The sequence below is a fragment of the Pteropus medius genome, unplaced genomic scaffold (assembly GCF_902729225.1).
Source record: "Pteropus medius unplaced genomic scaffold, Ma_sr-lr_union100, whole genome shotgun sequence".
Classification (NCBI taxonomy): domain Eukaryota; kingdom Metazoa; phylum Chordata; class Mammalia; order Chiroptera; family Pteropodidae; genus Pteropus; species Pteropus medius.
This window is the reverse complement of record NW_024350397.1, coordinates 2,192,770-2,210,204: the sequence shown is the minus strand read 5'-3', so window position 1 is coordinate 2,210,204 and position 17,435 is coordinate 2,192,770. Positions and strand designations below refer to the sequence as shown.

General features: G+C 41.0%; 1 protein-coding gene across 4 annotated transcripts in view; it reads right to left on the bottom strand.

Moving 5' to 3' along the window:
* The window catches only part of SVIL (supervillin), a 204,723-nt gene that overhangs the window by 145,524 nt on the left and 41,764 nt on the right, over nt 1-17,435 (bottom strand). For all 4 annotated transcript variants that reach the window (XM_039839717.1, XM_039839718.1, XM_039839716.1 and 1 more), the window contains exon 3: nt 8,312-8,412. The gene's annotated coding sequence lies outside the window, so the exon portion shown is untranslated. The remainder of the gene's footprint in view (nt 1-8,311; nt 8,413-17,435) is intronic.

The window sequence follows — 17,435 nt, the reverse complement described above, 5'->3', positions numbered from 1 at the left end:
GTGGGCTATTTATTGGCATGAAGAATTCCTTTCAGAGGTTCTACCGAAATTATAAAATTAGCGGGATAGAGAGTGTACGCTGTGTCAGAGGGATGGCAGGAAATACATCGGCAAATATACTCTCAATCGACTACACTTATTTAGGGGTCCTTCCAGGTACTCCTCGTTCTGGCTTTCTTCGCTTCACATTCCTATCCCCAGTGCCACCACCCCAAGAACAAGGACAGAGACTTTTGTCTGTTGTGTAGACTGTCATTAATACTCAGTGCCCAGAATCGTGCCTAGAACATAGTAAGTGCTCAATAAATAACTGTTGAAGGGATAGAATAATACAAAATAAGACATATTTTACAGGGAGAGGACAAAAACAGAGTTGTTTCGAAGGTTACTTTCCGTCTCACTGCTCCCACGGTCGCGCAGTCTGCGATCGCAGTCCCCGCTGGCTTCGGGTGGACCGTTCCACAAGGCTGAATTAGTTTATTTCCTTTCCAAGTCCCTCCTTGGGGAAGATTTCTCTCCTTGAGCAGTGCCTGATTTCAATACAGGATTCCCTTGCAAATCCCTGGGTGAATTCTGATCTTCCAGGCATGGCGTCACTTATGCAAATCCACTGCACCTGGACGCAGTGCACGGGCGGCCCTGCCTGCAGTCTCTAAGGTAAGCTAACTGACATGGTAGATCCTAAAGGCGGGACTACTTTCCAGAGCCGGGCTCATGACAGGCCCTCCCTAAATGTTTTCTGATGATGGCCAAGCGGGCAAGTTCAGTTCTTTCTCCCCAGAAACACGACACTGCTTTCTATACCAACAAGTATTAATTCAAATCCCTAGTGGGCAGTCCAGGATATGACAATTACAGTAATCTAATCTTGCCAAGGAAGAAGTCTGAATCATCATTACACGGTCTGACAAAGAGCAAAGCGATTAATCCAGGCTGCACAGAGGTCAGGGCCCACGGCGAGGGCTCCTTGTGGGCCGCAAACCAAACAGCGGGGTTCGCCAGCCCAGCATCACGGAGGCAAAGTCACGGTTTGAATCCCAGGGGAGGAGGAGCCAGGAGCAACAACCCCATGCTCTCGGGACCACATGTTAAAGCCTTTTATTCTGTGGGAAACTCTGTGAGTGAGGGGGCAGAGGAGAGGGCATTTGGGGCTCAGAAATCTCACCTCTTCTGTCTTCCGACCCTGGTGGAAGCTGCTTCAGCTCCGAAGCTTACTTAGAAATAGGAACTATGGGAATCGTGGTTTGCAGAATCATGGCATCTCAGAAAATGAATGGAAACCCCTATTCTCTCCAGGGGAAAACAATAGAATATGCACAGAACACACAGGACAATGAAAGACAAATCCAGTCAGAATGTCCTCTTAACCACATCACAGAAACCTCCTTTCTGAGGGAGGGTCCTGGCCTTCTCCTGCAGCTTTCCAAACGACCACCAAGGCGCCCCATCTCCCAGTGAGAAGCCACAGCCCAGTGCACTTGGGAAAGTCGGTCAGGGCGCCGGCGGCCCCGAACCCTCCCTCGGCTGTTTTTTTTTTTTTCTTTCTCTTTTGCACAGCTGTGTTCAATTTTCTGTCCTTGGGGTTTTTAAAGGAACATTTATTCTAGGGCCAGGATTCTCAAGTTTTATGGTTATACAACTCCCTCTCCCAGAGCCAAAGAATGTTTGAGAAGCCTAAACCGGGCAAAGAGAATTAGTAAAAGTATCCAAATGAAAGTGAAATAAAAAGTTAAGGCTTATTCCAATTTATATTCAACCTCTTACTTGATTGTAACATACCTCCTGTTCAAGATGCTTGCTACCCATTTTTCATGCAAATATAGGTGTGTGTGCGTGTGTGTGTGTGCGTGTGTGTGTGTGTGTGTGTGCATGTGTGTGAGACTGGGAACAGGTATGGAACAGAGAAGTCCAAAGGTGTTTTCCTATCCTTCTGTAGTTTCTGTTTCTCATTTTATGGTATATTTTATTTTAAATAAAGCCTACATCTTATATTGGATTTAATAAAAGATCACAAAAAAAGAGAATCCTTTAGGAGTTTTACGTGCTTGTTTTTCCTATTTAGAGAGAGCTGGATAGTAGTAGGTTTTTGGTAATAGGACAGCAGTTTAAAAACAAACAAACAAACAAACCTGTATTTTTACTTAAAAAGTCAAACTAGTGGCATTTTTAGTTGAAATACTCTAAGCTAAGTGTACTGTCAATATCCAAAAAAATCACCGCCACGCACACACCTACCTAAAAGAGAGCACGGGGCCCCCACCAGCCCACGAAACACTAGCCCGGTTTCTAAGTGCAGCCAGATGAAGTTATTTCAGAAAATCCGGAAGACCCTTACCTGTCCTCTTCTGTGGTTCTCTCGTCATGTCACCCAGATTCCCACATCTCGAAGACATCTGCCCCAAGGCTCTGCCTGCGCAGGCCCACGGACATCGCTTCTGTGTTTGTCCCAAAGGCTAGCCGCCTGTTTCCTACAACTCATCTGCTCAGACAAAGACAAGTTCAGGCTTTGGGGCCTGAGGTTTTTGACACAGCACACACCACCCACATTAGAGGCCTGGCTGCATCTCAAAACAAATAAGACATTTTTGAGAAACAAGCAATTTGCACAGAGCCACCCTGAGCAGAAAAAGCTCCGTCAGTACTCCATAAAATGATCTGAAATGCTGTCAGTAGCACCTGCTTCGTAGAGCCACGTCTCTGAAAACCATCAGAAGAGACTAAACTGACCTTGCCCAATCCAGGTCATGATGAGCCTTCTGCAGGCTTCTCTCAAGAAACAGAAGCAGTTAGTCGTGAGCAGAGCAGATCAAACCCATTCTCTTTACCACCACTTTCTCTGGCTCTTTTAAAATCGAGATAGAAAAAGTGCCCTTTAGCACAGCCCTGTAGGCAAAATAACAGGTTGAAGTTCAAATGATTCCTCCCAGATAACCACTCTCCTACTCTCGTGATTGGAAGTTGCCAGAAGTTAGTAACATCTCCAAACCTAGGGCAGAGGAAAAACACAGGATCGTGAAGTCATGGTTTCTCTTAAGCTGGTGCTTTCCTATTTCTTGCATACGACATTCTAGCTTCCAACAAAGTAGGACGCACTACTAATATTGTTTTCACATAATAATAAATTTAAAACGCCGTGGAACTGTGCTCTAGAACAAAGATGCTACCTTCAGAATAAGGATGTTTTGATGAAAGTAATACTGAAAAATTCTCCCCTCAAAATCCGCAAATACATGCCCCATATACAATAAAACACAACCCAATGACAACATCATAAATTTAGTTTAAAAGCCACATGCAGAAGAAAAATCCTTATAAGGAGCTTCTAACCAGAGCTTGAAAAATGAGGATGTTTTCTAATTTTGTGCCAAACACTGGATTTTAAAAATATTGTTTTATGATAGGCCATTTATATGCCATATAAGAGCGAGCAGAAATTCGAGCTAAAACACTAAGATATAACTTTTACAATGTGATCACGTGTACATGCACACACACATGTGCGCATGCACACATCCTGTTAAAAAAAAAAAAAAAACGCTGCTTGGACTCATACAAAACGAGCAGTCAACAGACGTGTGATCAAAGCATGATTTTTGCCCAAAACATCAAATGGGCTTTATAGCCTAAGTAACAGTCCATTTTCTCAAGAGAAAGAAAAGACTGGGTTGTTACCTTTGAAAGTTGTTGCCACACAATCTACATGGGAAATAATGCATTGATGCCAATGGTGAGGAGCACAGTAAATGAACTTCCGAGGCTAATGAAGTGCGTCTGCCTCAAGTATTTGCACGCGTGCCTTTTGAGAAAGTTACCACTTTTCCCTCCACCTCACTCAGGACCTGCTATAGCCTCAGTGGTACCAATATTGGGTTCTATTGATGTCTAAAGAGATGCAAAGCAGCGAGGTGTGTCCGGCCAGTTCTTTGCTTTACAAAGACTAAATTAAACCTAAAAGCAGAGAATACCTTTTCTCTTTGTTCTATTTCAAATGAAGATTTTAAACAATTCTACCTAAACTTCTAAAACAGCATATTGGTAAAATCCTTCTCTCACTTTTCTCCCAATCAAAATAACAAAAGAAAATCAAAGCCATTAGAGAACAAAGCGAAAATGACCCTCCCTCTGGGTCCCAGCCCAGCGCTACCCTCCAGCCCCGCCCTACCCTCCAGCCCCGCCCCTACCGACAAGCTGGCTGCTCCCTAGATGGAGGATGTACACCCCTAAGAGCTGGCTCGGAGGGAACAGACGGCCTTCGGACCCCGCTGGCATGTGGCGCTCAGGGTTTCCGCAGAGCAGGAAAGGACACTAGGACAATTTTTCACCCGAGTGTGGTTCCAGCGAAACTTCTAGAAACACCTGCCCACCTCTCTCCACATTAGCACTTTACAATCCCTCTTCAACCCACTCTGATCTGGAGTCTCCACTACTGAACCACGCTTTTTCTTTCTTTCTTTCTTTCTTTTTTTTTTCCCCCCACCATGGTACCAGTCGTTTTCTTGTTTGCTTGTTTGTTTCTATTTTTCAATGACAGTTGGAACAGCATTCACCTTAGTGGTTCCAAAGGACGCGTCTGTCCTCCTCTTACTGACCTCTCAGTCGAACCAGCTCTGTGGACCCCTCGCTCCTTCTCACGCCATCTGAGTTCAGTGACCCCGAACCCTTCTACTTTCCTTCCTCCCTGGCTGGCGCTCCTTTTGTTCTTTGTGGTTCTCTTTCTCTATTCCACCTCATCCTTAGCCTTCCCTCTCTCTCCCTCCCTCAGTCTCTCTCTCCCTCCCTCCGTCTCTCTGTCTGTCTCTCTCTGTCTCTGTCTCTGTCTCTCTCTCTCTCTCTCTGTTTTCATCCTTGTCTATGGATTTACTTAGTATCTAAATTTTTATCTCCAGCCAGGATTGTTCCTCTGAGTTCTAGATGCACATTCAGCTGTCTACTTAATATCTCTATCTGGATATTTAACAGGTACTCAAACTTAATATGGCCACAACACAACTCTGGATTCTCAAAGCCGGCCCTCCCCATTTAAAAAACAACACACAAAAAACTCCCAAAACTTCCCCCATCCTTCCTCCCCTTCTCAGATGTCGCCACAGGCAAAATTTAGGAGTTGTTCTTAACCCTCCCTTGTCCTCACTCCCTCTATCTCATCCATCACCAAGTGCCGACAGTCACACCCCCAATAAAGTCACACAGCTTTACTGATATATAATTCATACACCACACAATTTACCAATTTAAAGTATGCACTTCAATGATTTTTAGTATATAATAGGGCAATTTTAGACATTTTTATCGCCCCCAAAGAAACCATGTGCCCATTAGCAGTCGCTCTCAATTTCCTCCTAAACATTCCAGTCCTAGGCAACAATTAATCTGCTTTCTGTTTCTATAGATTTGCCTGTTCTGGAAATTTTATATAAATGGAATCATATAATATATGCTACTTAGCATATTTTCAAGATTCATCAATGTTGTAGCATGCATCAGTACTCCATTCCTTTTAATACCTGAATGCTATCCTATCATATGGATATACAACATTTTATTAGTCTGTTCATCAACTGATAGTCATTAAGTTGTTGCCATTCTTTGGCTATTAAAGTAATGCTGCTATTAGCTTTTGCATTTTTGTGTAGACATATGTTTTCGTTTCTCTTGGTTATATCTAGGAGTGGATATGCCAGATCATAAGGTACCTCTATGTTTCCTTGTATGAAGAGCTGCCAGACAGTTTTCCAAAGCAGATGCTTTGGAAAGATTTTGCATTCCCACTAGCAGTGTCTGAGATTTCCAATTTCTCCATATCCTTACCAATATTTGTTACTCTGTCTTTCATAGTGGAATGAAATAGTATCTCATTTCTTTTTGATTTGCATTTCCCTGATGGCTAGTGATATTGAGAATCTTCTCATGTGCTTATTGACCATTTGCATATCTTCTTTGGAGAAATACTTACTGAGATCTTTGCCTATTTTTAAATTGGGTTATCTTCTTACTATTGAGTTGTAAGAGTTCTTTATATATCTTATCAGATTATATAATCTGCAAATATTTTATCCTATTCTGTGGGTTGTCTTTTCACTCTCTCAATAACGACTTTCGATACACAAAAGTTTTTAATTTTGTTGAAGTCTAAGTTATCTATTTTCCTTTTGTAATTTGTGCTTTTGGTGTTATATCTAAAAAGCACTGCCTAATGAAAGGTCATGAAAATTAACAACCCTGCCGTCTTCTAAGAATTTTAGAATTTTAACTCTAACATTTACGACTTTGATCCATTTTGAGTTAGTTTTTGTATATGTTGTGAGGTACAGGTCCAACTTCATTCTTTTGCATGTGGATAGCCAGTTGTTCCAGAATCATTTGTTGAATTGTCTCAGAACATTTGTCAAAAATCAATTACCATAAATGTATGGCTTTATTTCCGGTCTATGAATTCTATTCTAAAAAACTGTATGTCTATCCTCATGCCAGTGCCACACTGCTTGTTTACTGTAGCTATGTTTTACATTTTGAAATCAGAAAGTGTGAGTCTTCCAATTTTGCTATTTTTTTCAATACCAGTTTGACTATTTTGGGTCCCCTAAATTCTTATATGAATTTTAGGATCATATTTTCAATTTCTGCAAAGAATCCATCTGAGATTTTGATAGAGATTGCATTGAATCTATAGATCAGTTTAGGAAGTATTGCCGTTTGAACAATATTAAGTCTTTTGGTCCATGAATACGGGATGTTTTTTCACTTATTTAGATTTTCTTCGATTTCTTTTAATAACATTTTGTAATTTTAAAAGTTTTACACTTCTTTACTTACATTTTATTTCTGAGCATTTTATTGTTTTTCATGCTATTGTAAAAGAAATTATTTTCTTAATTTCATTTCAGATATTTATTGTTCAGATGTTTGTTATAGCAATAAATTGATTTTTGTATACTGATCTTACATCCTGCAACCTTTCTGAGCTTGTTTATTAGTTCTTCTTTTTCTCATTTTTTAAATTAAAAATTATTGGAGTGACGTTGATTAACAAAATCAAATAAGTTTCAAGTAGAAGTCGTATATACATTGCACTGTGTGTTCACCACCCAGAGTTAGATTTCTTTCCATTGCCAAACATTTGACCCCTTTTGCCCTCATCTACCCCCAGTACCTCAACATAATAGGGGCCATATATGACAAACCCTCAGCTAACATCATACTTAATGGTGAAAAACTAAAAATCTTCCCTTTAAGATCAGGAATGAGACAAGGCTATTGCCACTATTATTCAGTATAAAAATATTTTGAAAATATCATTTTGGAAGTCCTAGGAAGAGCAATCAGAAAGAGAAAGAAATAAAAGGCATCCAAATAGGGCATAAAGAAGTCAGATTGTCACTTTTTGCAGATGACATGATTCTCTATGTAGAAAACCCTAAAGACTCTACTAAAGCACTATTAGAAATAATAAATACAGTAAAGTTTCAGAATACAAAATCAATGTTAAAAAACCCACAGTGTTCCTGTACTCTACTAATGAAATTTCAGAAAATTTCAAGGTCATTCAGTTTATAAGTGGCGGGCTCAGGATTAAAACCCAGACTCCCCAGCTCCTCAGACCATTCTCTTAAATATCTGTTATCATGCCTATCAATAATTGCTCTTACTTACTTCTTACCTTATTTACTATCTGTACACAAACATTGCCAAACTCATTTATTGTTGTATTTTTAGAATCTAACACCATGCATGGCTGGTGTTCAATAAATATTTAATGAACAAATAGAACACTGGTCTCGAGATGCCCTACAAGCAAGGAGTTCTACATGACTCTGTTATGTCCTGCTGACTGCACTCACCATGGAGATTCATGAGGCTCATTCATTTTTGAGATCTTCAGTAAAACAAATTGTTTAACTTTAAGCCAATGTTTTTCAGACTCGTTTGAGCACAGACCCAGCTTCCCACCCTCGACCCCACTGCATTAAGAGTCTAGAAAACTGTGTTCCAAGGAACACACTTTGAGAAATATTGCCCCAGAGAGGCAGTCAGAACATATCCTGGAAGGAAGCTTCCACTCTCCTTTCTGTGGGTAGATTTGCTTTCATCTAGAAAGTTACCCTTAGAGTCCCTGAGAGTTCTCTCATAGTCACAGCTAAGTTCAAAAAGAAAACCCCAATCGCACAGATAACTTTAGTTTTTTTCAGAGCTCCGATTTGTTGAATGTGATTCAAATAAATTCACCCTTCATAATGTACTATTTTCAGAATGCACGCAAAAACCAATGATATGTTAATCACAAAACTGTTATAATTTTTCCCTATATATTTACCGTAATGCTGATACTTAAATCATGGCTTCAGATGTAGACTGACTTCAAAATCTTCATATCTCAGCTCTCTGAGTCTTCAACAGCATCTGCTCAAAGTGTCTCTGAAAAGGGAGAAAGAAAAATTTCTACTTTGAGACCTAAGAAAACAGCGAATAAGACAACTGCATGCATGATCAAAGCAGGATACACTGCTATGATTAATTTTATGCTTCTAAAGAGCTTTCTCCCCTTCAATTATTCAGCTACATCAGTGATTACAAATTATAGGCAGTGGCTAGAGCATCTTTTTAAACCTCATAAAAATACTCAATTAAAAATACATTTTTCCTTCGTCTCTAACTCAGTGAATGAAATCATTTCTATGTAATGATTCTCCAAAGCTCTAATGTTTCTGTGGTGACTGAAATTCTATATAGTTGGCCTGAAAGCAAGAGTTATCTTGAGCAAATATGAGTACTTTCTAAAACACAAATTAACATCAGATCCAGATAAGGGGCTTTGGGAAGAGAAGCCCTGTAACAATAGGAGATTTGAGAAAACAGCGGGTGGGATGGAACTCATCATGCAGAGCCATAAAGAGCTGACAAAAGCCCAATTCCTTAGAGAGAAAAACTGGATAAGAAAGCTAGGAGACCAGAGTAACCCATCTAGGGCACTTAGAGTGAGTGACTGGGCTAGAACTGGCCGTGCCATTAATTCCAGGCAGAGAAAATTTTCAACATTTCTTTTCCTCAAAGGCTGGGGTATGAGGAAAAACCTTATTCATAGTGCAAATGCAAGAGCCAGACCACGGCAAACGTGCATTTCCTCGTGTAACTTTCCTAAGTGCGTGTAATTTGTATACAAGATGACTCACGTGGTAAGAGTCTCATTCCTGACACCGAAAATGGCTGGCTGCCTGCGTGGATTCTGATGACTCAGCCTGAGAGAGGGGCACTGAATGAACACAAGCAAAGATCCTGGACTACAGAGAAAAGCCCCCAGGTTTATTAGTTAGTGGTTTTTAGTTAGTGGTAAGGGGTGGCTTGGGGAATTCTTTTGTTTTAGGCTACTAAAGCACTTCCTCCTGTCTCCTTGCAATGTCTATTCAGAACTTTCTTGTATCACCTTTTAAAAAGGTCATCTTAGGAAAGAGGTCGCTCAAGCACGGAGCGCCCTGAACTGGACAGCGGCCAGCAACTCACCAGCACTGTAAAGGACCAGAACTGGGATCAGTTCTGTTTTTAGAAGCATATGGGAGGCATGGTGTCAGAGACTGTGTTACCTTGTACAGAAAGAATGGGGTTCATGTGCAGCAGCACAGGCCGAGGCAGCTTATAAGGAAATCAGCCCATTAGTGTTGAGGGGCGATTGGGAGTCAACCCATGTGAAGTTCCCACGCAGCACAAAAACAGTCACCACTGTTTGGTGAAATACAGACCTCCATGAGCTCATTACTTGAAACCACATAGGTGGCTTTGGTAAACACAGATAAACTATTGGGTTTAAGTAGGCTGCTTTTGTGCCAAAAATAAAATTATTTTCCCTTCAGCCTAGTAAATCTGTTTATTACTAAAACGCTTTGGAACCTCGTGAACTGGGCTAGACCAATTTAAGCCTCTATTTCCTCTAGGATTTCTCCTCAGGATACTAAACCGGAGAAGAATTAGCCCATTTTGGAAAAGGGGACCCTCTTTCTGTACTGGCCACAAAAGAAGGAAAAAATGAAATTATTCAAAAGGAGAAAAGGCCAAGAGAACTGAAAGAAGCCCAGAGGCAAGGGCAGGAGAGAAACACACATCATCGCCTCTTCTCAGAGAGCCCTACCCTCTGCCTGGACCCACACTTCTGTCTGTCCCTGGCCCACGTCCCTCAAGCACCTTCTAGAGCAGAAGTTCTCGAACTTGAGTATGTCGAGGGACCCCTTAGGGCTCTAGAACTGAGAGGCCGAAAAGAAGAAAATCTATAGTGGAGATGACGAGTCCGGGGACCAAAGCGTTGGAAAGGCCTGTACCTGGAGCACTTCAGTCCTAGGAATTTAGTTTGTCCAAAGACAAAGGGAAAACCTCAGTCACTGGGTAATAAAACTTCGGAATACAGCCACTGACAGAAAAAAATAAATAAATGAGCTTTCACGCACTCGAGATACCTTGGGGAAAAGGAAAGAGCAAGGCCCCAACTAGAAAGAGGTCCAACTTAAGCGACAGGTTGAAGTTTAGCACACTAATCAAACCTGTGCAAAAGCAGAAAAAACTGCAGAGGAAAATGGGGCACTGGGGAAAGAATCGATACGGCCCGTGTGGCAGGAAAAGTCGTTTTCCTCAAGGTCAGACCCATAACATCCTGTCTCATCTCTCCGGGCCTCTTCCTCACCATTCTAAAGTACTTCTTCCAGGTGAAAGATAAACATTTGCTTGACTTTCAGGTGATGATGAATCCCTATGCAAAAGCTCTGACGCGACTTCGTGACTAATTTTAGACCAACTCTGTCTGGAGGGAAGATGTGCCAGAGAAAGGCATAAGATACTTTTATCTTAACGTTTCAAAAGACTTAGGTTTGACAGGAGGTGCCGATGGAGGTGCCCGCAGTGTAGAGATGTTTCTAGTTTTATTCACATACCATTTAACTACTACAGTGTCAGGTACCTCTAGGTCCAGAGCATTTGGCAGGGTCTTGTCCCCTCTCCCCCAGGCATCCAAATCTATGCCAAACGACTGTAGGGATGAGGCCTCCATGAGACCCAGCTTTTACTCTGGCTACTTGCTCCCCTCGTTCTTTCCCTTGATGCTGAGAACAAGGAAAGAAAGTTCTCCAGAATAGTTCCCCAGAGTCACAGGCACTTCCTCTCTACCCTCAAATAAATCTCAAGATATCTTTTAGGATTCAGCTCAGATGCCTCTGGTTTCCATGAGGCCTTCCCTAATTGCCCAACTTCTTCCTCAGAGACTTTCCTCTTTCCTAAATCTATGCCAAACATCTGATTATAAATGACCACTATAGTTAATTCTCAACTATTCGGAGTTGGATTAGCCATAGCAATGGATTGATAGACAGAGAAGCAGGCAGGCAAGTAGATAGATAGATATCATTATTATTTGAACATTTATAAAACAATCAAATCAACAAAACCATATACCTATTACCAGGTGTCCATTGACTGGAACTACAAAGAGCCTACAGATGTCGCCGTGGGTGATACAGTGTGGAGACAGCCCCATTCCTTCACCCCTCAGACATGTACTCACTATGGTGTCACTCTGCTAGCACTAATTCTAGGATCACACAAATTGATGGCAAAACTACTAGTAAATGACTAGACTGTCATGTGTAAGAGCCAAGGTTAGAGGTAAATGAGCAAGGACTCAGTGGGAAGGTGCCATAGGAGATAGGGCAGCAGGGACACTGAAGGGGAGGAACTCTCTTCAAAGGTCACTGGGCCCACTGCAACACCTTTAGAAAGAGAAAAGCACAGCTCTCAATGACACACTAAACAGCCTAAGCTTCATTTTAATATGGGGTGGGGGGAAGGTGGTATGGAAAGTTTGAATAAAGAACAAGTAACAGACCATTTTAAGAGTACTAACACTGGACCATTTTATTTGTCAAGTAACAGATTTTGTGATCCTGAAGTATTATTATTAAAATATTTTTACACATTAGGATAATATCCATAGAACAGTGAATATTTTCCTAAATACTGGATATTTTACTAAGTAAATGTTGGCAGTTTTCACTAAGTAAGGGTATATCAAAGGCATTTCAAAGTATAACATGACTGCGACAACTTGTTTTGTACTCTATTTCTTTTGGTCAAGAGTTATCTGTATTTCATATGTATTTTTTTCTCTAAAATGAGAGCGTGAGGTTTTACAAGCAGGACTTTTATCTTGTATCGTGTTTTTTAGTATTTCAGTCATGAGTCCGGTGCTCAACAAATAGATGCTGAAGGACTGACAGGTGTACCAGTGGGCACGGGGCAGCTCATCCCCCCTCCCCCCAGGGCTTGTGGCAATCAGCACACTGCCAGCTGCAGGAAGATGCTCACAATCAAAATAGCAACTGACGTGGGGACACATGAAGGAGAAGTAGCTAAAATAAGCACCATGATCCTCCCTGATGAGATCCAGAAATGCCACCACCCCTTTGTCCTTAGGGCTATCTTTTGCTCCTACAAAATCCTGGGAGGTCTTCTGCTTCAAAATTCAAAGGATGTGGGTACTATCCAAAACCACAGATGGAAAAATTAAGTTAATGAGCAGAATTTTCAATTTTAAGTTCCCTCACCTTTTCCCCCCCCCAAATTTGTGGTGCCCCTGACTACTTGCCTAATAGTAGCCACAAAATGAATAAACAAGTGGGAAGCAAACATTGAAGAAAAACAGCTTGGTGTTTGATAGAGATACATGCTTGTGAATATGATTTTATTATTGTTTATAGCATCCAAATATAGTGCTATGGACTGAGTGTCTATGTCCCCCCCAAACTTTTATGTTGAAATCTCGACCCCCGGTGTGATGGCATTAGGAGGTGGGGCCTTCAGGAGGTAATGAGGTCATCAGGTGGAACTCTCATGAATGGAATTCATGACCTTATAAGGAGAGACATAGAAGAGCTTGCTTCCTCTCTGCTCTCCACCATGTGAGGACGCCCCAAGAAGGCGGCTGTCTACAAATCATGAAGTGGGCCCTCACTAGGAATGGAATCTGTTAGCACCTTGATCTTGGACTTCCCTATCTCTAGAAATATGAGAAATGAATGTGTGTTGTTTAAGCTACCCAAGTCTGTGGTATTTTGTTAGAGTCGCCCAAACCAACTAAGACATATAGAAAGAGCCAACTTTGTATTTAGTAATTAAATATATACGTATCTATCTATGTATAAGAATATATATTGTCTGCCTTGTCTGTGGGGGATACACTCCAAGACCTCCCAGTGGATGCCTGAAACCACAGATAATACCAAACCTTATATATACGGCTACTGAGTAAAAGGAGGGTGGCATCTACAGCGTGGAGATGCTGAACAAAGGGACGATTCATGTCCTAGGTGGGACTGACCAGGATGGCGTGAGATTTCATCATGCCACTAAGAACGGTGGTGCACCATTTAAAACTTATTCATTGTTCACTTCTGGAATTTTCTATTTAATATTTTCAGACCTTGGTGAACTGCAGGTAATTGAAACCCCAGAAAGCTAAAAAGCTAAACCATGGGTAAGGGGGACTACAGTGTGTGTGTGTGTGTGTGTGTGTGTGTGTGTGTGTGTGTGTGTATTAGTATATATAATACCAAAACACATAACGTCCTAAGTTGCAAGACAGAAAAACAGAATTTCACAGTGTGCCTTAGGGGGCACCATGACTTTCTCCAAGTGTTCTTAAACTTGAACAAGTCTGAAAACCAGCACAGGAGTATATTTTCACAGGCAGTTCAGGAGGCACTCTAGATGTGCAGCTGCCACAACAGAAAGGGAGCTAAGACCCTTCACAGAACGGATCACAGTCGGCTTGAAGCAGCCATGATATTCTGACCCCTTTTCGGCCTCTTAGACACTTACAATTGGATCCATGTGGTTCAGCATTTGGTGAAGACAATATTTTCCATTATTCTCTACTGGCTTCATATGTGCATGTTTTCACAAACATAAAATTATTATGCTAGATCTTGCTCTTTTTCTCTAACTGAATAACACACACATACACCCCCCCCCACACACACACATACCCCCCCGACACACACACCAAAAAAAAAAAAAAAGAAAAAGACAGACTTGGACAGACTGGGGAAGAAAGCTGGTGAGCACCTGGAGGGAGAGTTCAGGAGGAGGAAAGAAGAACAAGTGCTAATTCTCAAGTCTTAAAATGGAAGTCTGACCACTATGGCCAAGGGAGGACACCACTGGCAAGGTGTCTGACGTGGCTGGAATGGAGTGAAAGGAAGAGTGTCTAGGAAGCCAGCAGGAAATGCTGGTCAGGGAAAGCTGAGCGCGGATCCTATAGGCCCTGTGCCAAAGAGGGACTTTGGGTTCTATTTGAAGTTACCAAAAGCCATCGTTGGGTGTAGGCTAGGGAGTGATATGGTTTTGATTTAGTTTTAAAGAATCACTCTAGTCGCTCTGAGGAAAATAGACTTTGGGGGTAAGCAGATGTGGAAGTGGACAAGAAGAAGCAGAGAATTTGATAGGAGGCCACCACAGCCATCGAGGCAGAGACAGTAAGCCCAGACTGGAAGTGGTAATGGTGGAGGAGATGAGACGTGGCAGACTGGACAACTGGGTGTGTGACGGTGCCATTGACTGAATTGCAAGGTGCTGAGATGGAGCAGGTTAGTTCCATGTTCAATACCAGCTATCTGAGTTGCTGGAAAACATGTATAATATTGTTATCAGAGAGTTCGAATGAATTAAGATTAAAAAAAAAAAAAAAGGTTAATTGGACCCAAGTAACATTAAACCTTAAAACTTTCTTTACAATGGAAGTAGCTGACTCAGGACAAGTTTAGATACTAATTCCATCCCGCAGTAGCATCCCCACTGACTAGGTTATTTAGTGAATGCAGCTAAGAGATGGATTTCTGTAAGAAACCATACACTCCACTAGCGAGCTTTCCAGGAAACGAAAATTTCCAGTGAAGCTAATAAAAGCAGCAAAGCTTTCTGCAATATATCAACAATGTTTTGAAGGTCCCTTTTGTTTAACCCTTGCTAAAAGAAAACAATGTCAGCTAGATTGTAGAATGCGAATATTCTTTTCTAAACACACAATATGAAAAAGCTCTGTCCAATGGGAAAGAAGTCAAATTATCAGACTCTTTAGTTGGTTTACATGTTAAAGCCTTTTATATAAACACTGTTTGCTTGACATAATCCACATCAATGTATTTATCTACTTTACAGATTATTTTCTTCTGCTGCCAAAGGTATCTATTTGAAGGAAGCTCTTTCTGAGTTTTATGAAGCTGCATCTAACCTTGACAGGGGCCAGAAAAACAACACACACATGCACCATGGGATCCAGTTTGATGCCTGCTAATCAGAGTAAGATACAGTAGCAGGAGAGCCAGCAAAGCTCAGCTTCCACATTATGGGACTTCGTGCACATTCCCAAATCACATCTGTTTTAATCAAGACAAGATTTATGCCCAGGATCCAAAACACAAGAAAAAGTTTAAATTGTTTTGATTGGAATAACTGTAGCCTGTTAACATGCACGATGTCTTCCAGGAAGATATCAACTCCCACATTTTCCATCTTTTCCTCCCTTTTCTCCCCAATTCAACCCTAAGAGCAACAGCACAGAGCCTGATGGGGAACCAGATCAAAACACTATGGGATGCCAAGCACAGGGACCTCCAGGGACAACAGGCACACACATCACTTTTAATCTATTCCTGTTGGTGAGAAAAATGTTTCAATCCAGTTGGAACCATCCAAACTTAGAACTATCGTCTTAACTTAGTCTGCTTTTCATTTTTCAAAAGAGATTCGCTCCCCAAAGTAACCATCCTCATCCAGCTCCCATCATTAGCAGAGAGAAAAAAATCTTTTGGTCACATAGGGCCGGGACAGGTGACCTAAATGGTTTCTCAATGTTTCCTTTTGGGAGCATTTCTGAAACCCTCGGTTTTCTGGGTGTTTTCTTACCACACTATATCTCTTAGAATATACTCTTGGAAAGATTTGTTCTCAAAAAAATTCACTGTTTTGCTCTAAAGGATTTCTTACTCAAATCTCTGAATTTAGTGACTTTTCCCATAGTATCAACTATTACAGAGAGATTTTTCTGGCTTCGTGCTTTAAGATGTCAAGATGTATTCTGCTTTTCAATCTGGTCGTAGGACTTCCTTTCACAGAGCACTAGCCAGATGTTTCTGCTCTTTTCCAGGAAACAGCAGCATCAAGGCTTTACACCCAAGGCTTCTCCCAGGTCATCCATTCAGATCTTTACCTTATTTCTTCCCAAATGTTCCAGGCAAATTTTTTCTATGTCTATTTTTTTAAAAAACTTAGAGTTAAACCACAAACATACCCACACAATGCCAAATCCTCTGCCAAGACTGAATTAGTGTGGTTTTTCTTTTTGAACTCATCCATAATGACCTAAAGATGTATTCTATCTGGATTCTCAGAGATCTGTTAAATATTAATCACAACGATGTGAAATCTTAGAAAACTGGGTCAGCCTGAACCTCCATTATTAATCTGGTCTGCCATCATTTCTTTGTGAGATTCTATAACCCATTCTGAAACTGTCATTGACCCACTTGAGAAGCAAATAAAACCTATAAGCTCCCTCTCTAGAAATATTCCAAAACAAAATGGAAATTATAATTGCCACTCTGGAACAGGAGTCAGCAAACTGCAGCCCAAAGGCCAGATCTGGTCCACTGCCTATTTTGTCAATAAAGTTTTATTGGAACACAGCCATGCTCATTCATTTCCACACTACAGTGGCAGAGTTGAATAGTCGTGACAGAGCCCATAGGGACCACAGAGCCTAAAATATTTACTCTCTGATCTTTTCCTGAAAGTTTGCCCACCTCTGCTTTAAAACGATGACTGCTAAGAATATAAATTCTACTCTGTGTAGTTTTGCAAAGTTACTTAACTAGCATATCATTTTCCTCAGGGTCAAAATTAAATGACAAAATTATATGCAAAAGTGCCCAGCACAGTGCCTGAGATTCAGTAGGCAGTAAATATATGTTCCATTCTCCTACTTGCCAAGCTCCTCCTGGTCCTTTTGGTACAGAGATATATAAATATCTCTTCTTCTCTGTTGTATTCTCCCGGTAGAGTTAGAAATTTTCTCCTCTTGGCACAATTTATTTTAACACTTGCTAGTCCATATTCTCATTATCTATCCACACACCTTTCTTCCCATCTAGAATGTGGATTCTTCTGAAAGTGCCATATCTTATCTCCCTTTGTTTCCCCAGGGCATGGCACATAGCAAGATCCTAGTAAAGAGTTTTTCAGAGAATGAGCGAGTGAAGAAATAATAAATCAACACTAGAAATATTCTTAATTCTCAAAGATGCCATGCAAAGATCATTACTAATATTACTAATATTAGTAAATAATACCAGGCTTCCCAAACCAAGTTTCACAAAAAAATGAGCCTTTTTTTTGGTCACCGATTTAAG